Source organism: Dipodomys spectabilis, unplaced genomic scaffold (genome assembly GCF_019054845.1).
Source record: "Dipodomys spectabilis isolate Male_0828 unplaced genomic scaffold, ASM1905484v1 ptg000175l, whole genome shotgun sequence".
NCBI classification, from domain to species: domain Eukaryota; kingdom Metazoa; phylum Chordata; class Mammalia; order Rodentia; family Heteromyidae; genus Dipodomys; species Dipodomys spectabilis.
The window spans coordinates 3,351,478-3,361,273 of NW_024870852.1; the positions used below are offsets into that span (position 1 = coordinate 3,351,478).

Below are 9,796 nucleotides of genomic sequence, written 5' to 3' on the forward strand. Positions count from 1 at the left end.
CTGTCCCAGGTGAAGATCATCCTCTGTTCTGTGTGGCCTATGCAAGGCCACAGTACTCTGTCCACATATTCCAAGGTACATATGACATGTCCTTCTAGACAGAGGTCAAGAATTTTGCAAAAACTCTTCAACTCCAACTCTACAAGATATTTCTGAATTGCCGGGTGCCAGTGGCTCATGCCTGTAATCCTAGCTACTCAGAAAAGCTGAGATCTAAGGATTGTGGTTCAAAGCCAGCCTGGGCTTTGAGACTCTTATCTCCAATTAACCACCAGAAAACCGGAAGTAGCAGTATGGCTCAAGGTTAGAGCGCTTTGTCTTGAGCTGAAGAGCGCAAGGACAGCGCCCAAGCCCAGAGTTCAAGCCCCATGACCAACAACAACAACAAAAAAAAAGATATCTCTGCATTGTGGGGCTTTTCCAGTAGCCTCTTAAATAGCAAATTCTTTTTTATTAAGTATGATCTTCTCAAGGAATTTTAAGAACATTCTATGTCTATGTTTTAAAGTCACTGGAATCTAACTGAGTTAATAGAACTGTGTAACCATTGTAGATCATGCTTGACTTAGAAGACACAGTGGCATAATTTGAGGTTGTGAGAGACAGAAGTTTCACAGAGACCTTTCCTTCCTTCCTTCCTTCCTTCCTTCCTTCCTTCCTTTCTTTCTTTCTTTCTTTCTTTCTTTCTTTCTTTCTTTCTTTCTTTCTTTCAGAGGCAGTTTGACAGTGCTCTCTCAAAATTTAAAATGTACAAACTTTTAGGACCAAATAACTCTATTTCTTGGAATTTAACTGCAGGAAATTTTCACATGTGTGCACAAAGCCTAATGAGAAAAGATCTTCAATCTTTCCACTTGCAATAGTGAAAATAGAGAAATGGTCAAAACATGGTATGGACAGCCTACCAAACTGTACACAATGTTAGGAAGAACAAAGATAACAAATACAATACCATGACAAAATCTCCAGTTAAGGACAGGGAGCAAGTCAAAGGAAAGCGTACAGAGAATGACCCAGTTTATATAATAAGGAAGAAAACTGTTTATATGCTGCTATATGTAAATTCACACACAGAAGAGGGGAAAAAGGCTCTCTCCACTGTGTGGATGGTTCTCTATCCAGGGAGGCTGTAGAGAAGGGAGAAGAAAAAACACTCTTTCTCACAGGGAGTAGGATTTCATTTGTATTGAGGGTGATCTCTGCGTCAAGGAAAATGAGGGCTTTTAAGTGGATTGCACCTGGAAACACTAACCTGCAGAAACCTTGTATTCACTCCGAACAAATATAGCAACTACCAAATAGCAGAGGGACAATTGTGGCTGGTTAGAGCTGAAGTCAGTGATGCAGGCCAGAGAATCTCCAAGTCCCCATTAGTGAATCCACCTATCTCTCAACGTTGAGGTATTCATAGATTAAAAGACTGCCATAGAATAGAAAACTATGTCCTACCCGTCTCAGCTTGGTGTATATTTTGCTAACATCTTGGGGGAAACAGCAGAAAAAAAAATCAAGCCGAAATTCAGAATCTGAAATCCTTTCACTCTCAAAATGAAAGACCATAACAACGTTTGCAATTGAATAATAAATACATTAAAAAACAATGTCAAACAAAAGTAATGTGTCTTTTTTTCTGAGCATTCTGAGCATGTTTCTGAGCATTCCACTCTTGACAAAAACCTCAAAAATGGGAGTTGGGGCAGGGGGGTTAACTTTATTTCCCAGATGAGTTTGGTTTGGCCACACCAGAGGTTGACACATTTGTCTTTATTTTCATTTGCATCCAAATATATGTAAATGAGGATATATAACTGAGGAGATTGAAATCTCCCTGGATGAATGCTCCAAATAAATGTAGAGTTCAAGCTTCTCTTGAAAATGTATAGCTGTTGGCAAGGCTGAGTCCCAGACCCACCTGTAGAAATCTGATGAGACATTACCTGCCCTGCAGCTGCTCTCCTGAGAGGGACTTAGCACCACATGACTCCTTAAGGTATCTAAAACCCAGTCAATAACTCTTGTGCAAATTACTTAGCTGGTCACTAGTGGCATCAGAGACCATGCCAAACGCAATGAAATCAGGAGAAAGTTGGTCAGATAAAGCACAGGTCCCTGAGAAAGCTAGAATTCATGTTTAGGATCCCAATTATCCTGCAGTAACCTCCCTGTCAGACTGTTAGCGCATGTAACTGCAGAAAGGAAAGCTCCTACAATGAATCGGTGACTCAGACCTTATCCTCATCTGCCAGTTCAGTTCCATCCTCACAGCTGCAATGCCAGAAGCTTAGCTGTGACTTCACCCAACTTCCAAAAAAACAAAACTTTCTGTAGCATGTATACCTGAATGGCAAGTAACCCAAAGCTATGGTAGTAGGCCAGGTGTGGTGGTACAGGCCTAGAATCCCAGCCTGGGGAAGCTGACACAGGTGGATCATGAGTGTCTTTGTCTAACCAGTGTAAGTCATAGAGGGGGAAAAAGTTGGATTTTAACTCCCTGGGGTGAATAACCTAATTTCTTCATGTCAGTTTCCTCAGTGTAAATTGAAGAGACCAGTGGTACTCACCAAAAAAAAGGCTTGTTGGGGGTGAGGGAGTAAATGAAGTGATTTTTTGCAATTGTCAATGACTGTCTGTGATTTTGTTTTACTATCATTGTGTATTATTGTTCACAGTAGGGAAGCTGAGTGCTCCCACTGAAGACCTATGGATGAACGAGAGCCATGGTACCCTACAAACATCAGTGATCCCCAAATCTTCTAGTAGATAGTTTCTCTTTTAGGCTCATAAGACAATGAATATAGTCTTAAAAAAATTCAGGTGCCAGTGGCTCATACTTGTAATCCTAGCTACTCAGGAGGCCGAGATCTAAGGATTGTGGTTCAAAGCCAGCCTGGCCAGGAAAGTCTGTGAGACTCCAGTTAACCACCAGAAAACTGAACGCGGCACTGTGCCTCAAAGTGGTAGAGTGATACTCTTGAGCATAAAAAAAAGCTCAGGGATAGTGCCCAGGCCCTGAGTTCAAGTCCCACAACCAACCAAAGAAGAAAGAAAAGCCTAGATAGGAGATACAGATGCTTAGGAAATAACATCTCCATCAGAGATAGGAGACTAGGAGCTAGTGCTAGTTTCCTCTATCGAAATGAAGTCACAGGGAAACAGGTCCAAAGAAAGATATAGCATTTCCAAGGAGCCAGTGGAGGGCTGCTAAATCTTTGAATAAAAAATAAATAAATAAATCCTCCAACTGGTCTGTATGGATACATCAGTGCCATTTGGAAAATAAATAGCATGAGTGATAATACTAACAGCACTTGTAAGAGGAAAGGCAGAAAGCTGCAGCAGCAGCAGCACTTACTACAGTACCCTGGATCATTTAGCATGTAGTCCAGGGCACTTCAGCCTAGATCTTTATTCTTCTTGTACACATGGGGCAACTAAGGCTCAAAGGGTATGCCCAGGGTCACATGGCTGGCACAGCACATTGTTGGGATTACAGGTCAAGACTCCCTGATCCCAGTGTCTGAAGATCTGAAGGGCTCAGAAGCTCTATGTTATTGGAAACAAACCCAGTATGCAATTAGCATCTGTCCATCTGTCCACTGACCACCTCCCAGAGGGACCATTTCTAGAGCTGATGTGTATCACCTTGTGTGGGTCTTGGACCTCCTTTCTAACCCTGTTAGAAAGCCTTTGGAGCATATTTTAAATGCATACAATTACTTTCAGATACATTAGAAACAAATCATATTAAAATATATATGTATCACAATAAAAATTTTTAAATTGGACCCACAACACAGTAATACTTGTTACTTCTGAACCCATTAAACACCAAGGTCTAGCAATGCCTCTAAGTCCTGCAGTAATTGTCACTTGGAAGTAAGTACAAATAAAAACCCGCCAGTAACACTCATGAACCCATTAAACTGCATCCTCCAGCTTTTATGGGGTGGACCTGAGGTGAAAAATGCCTGTCCTAGTAGAGGAAAGGAGAAGTCAAATGCAAAATAAATGGTCTATGTCTTCTCCGCTTATGAGCTGCTTATCATTGGTTTGAGTGACTTTTTTCTTCCAGTTTCTACCAAAATGTCTACTTAAGATTCTTCATGCAAGAATCAAGCAATTCTATCTGTGCAGAAAGAAGACATGCAATGTTCTGGATGTAATGCTGTTACTTAAGTGGATGCATTCAATGCTTATATTTTCATGGAATATCCCTAGAAGATAGTGGTTGTCTCCAGGCAGAAAACTAGGCAGTGGAATAAGGTAGGAAGACCAGTACTTTTCTCTGTGTAACTTTTAAAGATGGTATTGTATATATGTTTATCTGAATTAGGGAAAGGAAGGGGAAAAACAGAATGGTGAGACAAAGGATAAGAGGGGAACCAATGTAACAGCCATATTCACAAGACAATATGTTGAAAATGATCTTACAACTGGTGGGGGGAAGTGCGGGGAGGGAAAGTGGGAGAAAAATGAGGGAAGGGGTAAAAAGTTTGACAAGAAATGTACATCTTATGTATGTAACTATAACCCCTCTGCACCTCACCTTGACAATAAAAAATGGTTTAAAAATGTTTTAAGTAAATGAACACAAACCCAGAAAAAAATAAAATTGCTGTGAGATGTCAAAAAAAAAAAAAAGATTCTTCATGCCAAGGAACCAAAACATCCTTTAATTGTTTAGGAGGGAAAACGTGCTTCAGAAGAGTAATACATCCTAAAGTAATGATTTGCCTGGCCCCAAACTGTTTCAATAGTAGAAGGTAGAATTCCCCAAAGGATCATGGGAGAAGAGCTATGAAGGAGACTCCCACACTAGGGGAGAAGATAACATTATCTTGTAGTCATGTGTTGTGCATGTGCTCACCAAAGACTTTGTAAGTACTAGATGAGAAAAGTGTTCAGAGGAAAACCTTCTGATTTATGGCCTCTTTCAACTGTTTTGATTCCTTAAAGAAAAAGTGGATTACATGTAAATAGCTGGTCATTCATTGCCCTGAACATAATAGTTTCTTAGATGAGACTTGAAAGGAAGGCAAATATGACTTTCATCTCCTCTAGGAACTTGATTATACCTTCAGCAGAGAAGAAAGCATCCAAACACATGAGCAACAAGATAGACATTGAGAAAATGAGGTTTCACAGGTTGTGCTTGCAATGGAGTGAAAAACAGACTTTGCAAATAAAACTGATTCTCAGTTGGTTATTTTGAAAGCAGGATTAAATCCAACAAAGACAATACAACCTCTCATTCACCCGCTCCAGTAATAGATTATTACCTAGTCTACCGCTACCCACTGCAGGAGACGCAAACACATTTATATATTTGGGGAGGGGGGCAACAGCCTCTAGATAATGCAAAACCTTTATATCATTCGAATGTGTTATTAGATAAGTGATATTACAAGTTGAGAAAGTATTTCTGCTTCATAGTATCAGGCTTATCAGAAGAAAAACTATTAAACAGAAAAAGCAAATACTATGCATACTAAGCAAGGTTATTCTGTCTCTTTCCTAAGCCTGACAGGGAAACAGGAAAATGTAGAGTGGGCAGCCTTAAGTATTAAGCAGTATCCTTGCAAACAAGGTTAACATTTAAATGCCAACAGCAAAACCGGACAGCCACAGCTGAAATCCATCAGTGCTGACACTATTACCTATGTGCTCTGATCCAAAAAGATATAATGTATTTATTTATCAGTAGGTGAGTATGTGTTTCCTGCAGACATAGAATGTGTCTATACGCTCATATTATAAAATGGAAAAAGTCACTACTTGAGGAATTTCAGTCTGGACATGAAATATCAATGGTGTTCATTAAAGCACCGCCATTAGTCCTTGACCTAATTCTGCATTTCAAACACAGAAATTCTTGATCTTACAGGAACTCACTGTGATGAGAGTTTATTAAAAAGCTGGCTCATCTGTGCTAACACACATGCTGTTTCATCCTTACATCAGAAGTGACCACCAATGCCAATAACTTAGTCCCAATCTTACTATAAATAATTACAGGTTTCAAAGAATACCCTTTCCCAAAAATATTTGAACTCACTCAAGTATTGAGTTCCTACGGACACCGTAGGAAACATGAGAAATATATCATCTGCCTATTCCTGCCTGACACTATTACTTATGTGCTCTGACCCAAAAAGATATAATATATTCTCAACATAAGATGTGAACAGTTTTATGTTTAAAAGTCTTTAAAATAAAAGCAAATGTGGTAGCCACTCACTAACTTTACAAAAAAAAAAAAAAAAGTAGCCCTCAAATACTGTTCATGCAGTCTGATAACTGAGTTTGCAGTTAGATTTGAAAAAACTGGGACTGGAAATCCAGACCCTGAACCCAAAGCTAACTGCCTTAAATCACAGCCTTTCATGAGTTTTCATCCCCAAGGGGGATGGATTCAAGGACAACAATGGAGTAGCAACAAAGCTCAATTCACCTCCATTTTCACTTCCAGGACTGGTACCAATGAATACAAGACAATTGTCATCATTTGAATTCTTAATTTTAATCCTTAATCTTTAAATGGATTTAGCATTATCCCAGGTTGGAGGGGGGGGCATACTCATTGAGATTGTGAATATAACAGTCCCATGTTACCAAAATCAGCAGCAGTATATACTAATCTAAAGGCAGCTACATATGTTCTTGGAAAAGACAAAACAGCAGCACCAGAAGGACAGACTGGTCTCTGCAAGTCTGCTGGGATGCAGTTTTTCAGAAGTGAGACAGTTTTTAAAATCCATTTCTGCAAAAAGCTTTCTGTTAAGCCTTAACACTGTGTGTGTGTGTCTGTGTGTGTATGTGTGTGTGTGTGTGTGTGTGTGTGTGTGTGTGTGTATCTGTCTGTTTGCCTATTTGTCTGTCTGTCTGTGCATATTCTAGTACTAGGGCTTGAATTCAGGCCCTGAGTACTTTCTCTTAGGTTTTCACTCAAAGCTAGCACTTTGCCTCTGGAGCCACATATCCACTTCTGGCTTCTTGGTGGTTAATTGGAAATAAGTCTCATGGACTTTCATGCCTGGACTGGCTTCAAACCACGACCCTCAGATCTCAGCCTTATGAGTAGCTAGGATTACAGGAGTAAGCCACAGATGCCTGACCGTTAATACTTTTTAAATTCCCGTATTTCATCACCTCCTAAGACTCACACATAGCACCTCAAGATTCTGGGGAATGTAAGTAGTTTCACATCACTCACATTTTCTCTGGCACGCAAATATAAAACTTCCCAAAGAGTATTTGAGAACAAAGCTCTTCTGCGGGGGTGTGCACTTGTAAAATAAAGGTAGAATTATTCCAACAGACGTGAATGTGCACCCTTGATCAAACAGAGTCTTTGAAATTCTGTTTTGACAGTTACTTGCAGAATAGCATTTCCACCTCAGATTTAATTCAGGGCTTAATTTATCAAAGCTAAATCAAAACTAAGTTCTGATGGCTGAAGAATGATATAGTTGGAGGGAAACGTAATCAGTAATTCAATACATGGGATCTTTAGACAGAGGTTATGTTACATTCAAAGAGTTACTAGTTCCAGAAGCAAAAGTCACTTATGCATTAAAATGTTGATAAAATGCTACCCATTTAAAACTGGTATTTTTAAAAAACAAAAGCAGGTGTTCTCCCAAGACAGCAATCATTTATTAAGCTTCTCCAGTTCAAAAGAAAGATGATATGATGGATCAATACAGCAACTGAAAAATAGGCAAGACTGTTATACGAAAAACACAACCCAGTAGATTATGTAACATAGTTGGGGATTACACCACCCTGCTCCAACTGATTTTTGATCTGTTTGACAAGGAACTTAGGCCACTGAAGTTTGAAGAGTATAAACCAGTAGATTCTTTGTCACTTCAATCATACAGTTCTCAAAGCAACATCTTGAAAAAAGATAGAGTTAACATTTTACACACACACACAATTTTCCTACTGAAGAGAACATTTCTTCAGACCCTTTCTTAACGTTCTTGGAGAATGCCTAGGTTAAAGTCACTAGTTGCTTTTCCTGGTCATATTTCCTTTATGAATCTGAGTTCTCTTTAAAGAGGAAGTTCAATTCCTTTTTGAGCTGTTATACAGTTGCCTATGCTTGGATGACATTAAGAACCAACAAGATCATTCAACAGCTATGTCCACACACCGTTAAATTTATAGACCATTCTAAGCCTTAAAAAATATGGTGACCTTCTATGAATAGTTTTGCCTCAATTTAAATCTCAAACACTTTGTTTTCAGAACAATAGCTAGAATCACTACAAGGCTTTTTTATTTTTTTAAGAAAAAGTTAGAGGCAGCACTCAAATGCATGTGTTATTTGTGGAAATATAATAGACATCTGCCTTTCTTTGTGGGGAAAAAATACTAGTCTTATGATAGTTTTATGATTGTAGGTAAAGTTGCACTGGGGCACATTTGGAACTTGGAGAAATCCATGTTTTCATACTTCGATTCCACAGTCTACAAAGTCTAAAACTCGGAAACACACAAGACTTAACTGGTTAAGAAAAAAAAAAAAAGAAGCAACTTTAAAATTCTGAAAATAAGACACCTATACTATCTTTCAGTTATCCGCTTTTAGAAGGGTCAAACACGGACCCACACTCTCCGCAACCCCCTCCCCTCCAAGTGCTGCACCAATCAGGGTTATTTTAAGTGGAAAAGGGTCCACCATTTCTACAACGTCCCCAAGAGAGGTTAGGACCCACACGCACACACATTTACATGCTTAGCACGATGCCAACTATTTCCAACCAAAATAATCAGATACACGTCGAGCCAAGCTATTTCTAGTCCAGAAGAGGGTGAACGTTTCAGAGTCTGAGGAAAACCCAGTAAGAGATGACTACAGGCAAACAGAGGCGGGGAGGGGGGAGGGGGTTGGGAAAGGAGGGAAGGCGACGGGGTCCCCTGGCTCCCTTGTGTGCGCGCGCGCGCGCGCGCGCGGAGCGTCTGGCACCCGGGCACCTGCACCCGGGGAACCCGACCGGGCATCCGGGTGCGCGCGCGCGCGAGCCCGCGCGTGGTCGGGACGCACCCTCCGAAAGCAAACAAGCCCCCAGCCAGCCACGGGCCGGGGCGGGCGGGAGCATCCTTGGGGCGGGATCCGGGAATGTCTTCTCCTACCTGTCACACTTTGCTTGGAGGAGCTGCTGCCAAAGACGCGACCACGGCCGCCTTGCCTGCCTTGGAGACCCCGTGTGTGTGTGTATATGTGTGTGTGTGTGTGTGTGTGTGTGTGTGACAGAGTGTGTGTGTGTGTGTGTGCGCGCGCGCGCGCTTGGATCTGTGAGATCTTGTTTGCGGTGCAGCTCACTTAACTGCTCCCGGCGCCACTAACCCCCTCCCCGCCATCGAGCGCCGCCGCCGAACCCCCTCCCGGCGCACCCCAGTCCCGCCCTCCCGCCTGCCTCCGCCCCCCTCCCCGGCCTCCCCGCCTCCCCGCCGCGCGGTCCTTACCTCCGCAGATGAAGGGAGTGGGGGGGTCTCCGCGGTCCTTCCCGGGCAAGCCCACAGGGCAGCGCCCGCCCGCCGCACCGCCCGCCGGGCTCAGCGTGCCCCCCCACCCCGCTCCCCGCCACCCTCCCCTGGCCCACTGCTTCCCCTTCCCCGGCTGCGCCCGGTTCCCCCGGTCCCCCGAGTCTCCCTCCTCTATCTCGCCTCCTGGCTCCGGAGCCCGAGCTGTCGCCTCGCAGCCCCAACCTGCCCGGGCTACGGAGCATGCCCAGTGCGGCGCGCCCGGGCTGTGCTTGGGGGGGTGGGCAGGGGCCGAGCCGGCAGC

The 9,796-nt window shown here is 42.5% G+C and overlaps 1 protein-coding gene across 1 annotated transcript in view; it reads right to left on the bottom strand.

The window, feature by feature from the left end:
• The window catches only part of Plcb4 (phospholipase C beta 4), a 366,535-nt gene extending 357,313 nt beyond the window's left edge, over positions 1 to 9,222 (bottom strand). Inside the window, exon 1 of the mRNA XM_042694597.1 lies at positions 9,142 to 9,222. The gene's annotated coding sequence lies outside the window, so the exon portion shown is untranslated. The remainder of the gene's footprint in view (positions 1 to 9,141) is intronic.
• Positions 9,223 to 9,796: the final 574 nt, after the last annotated feature.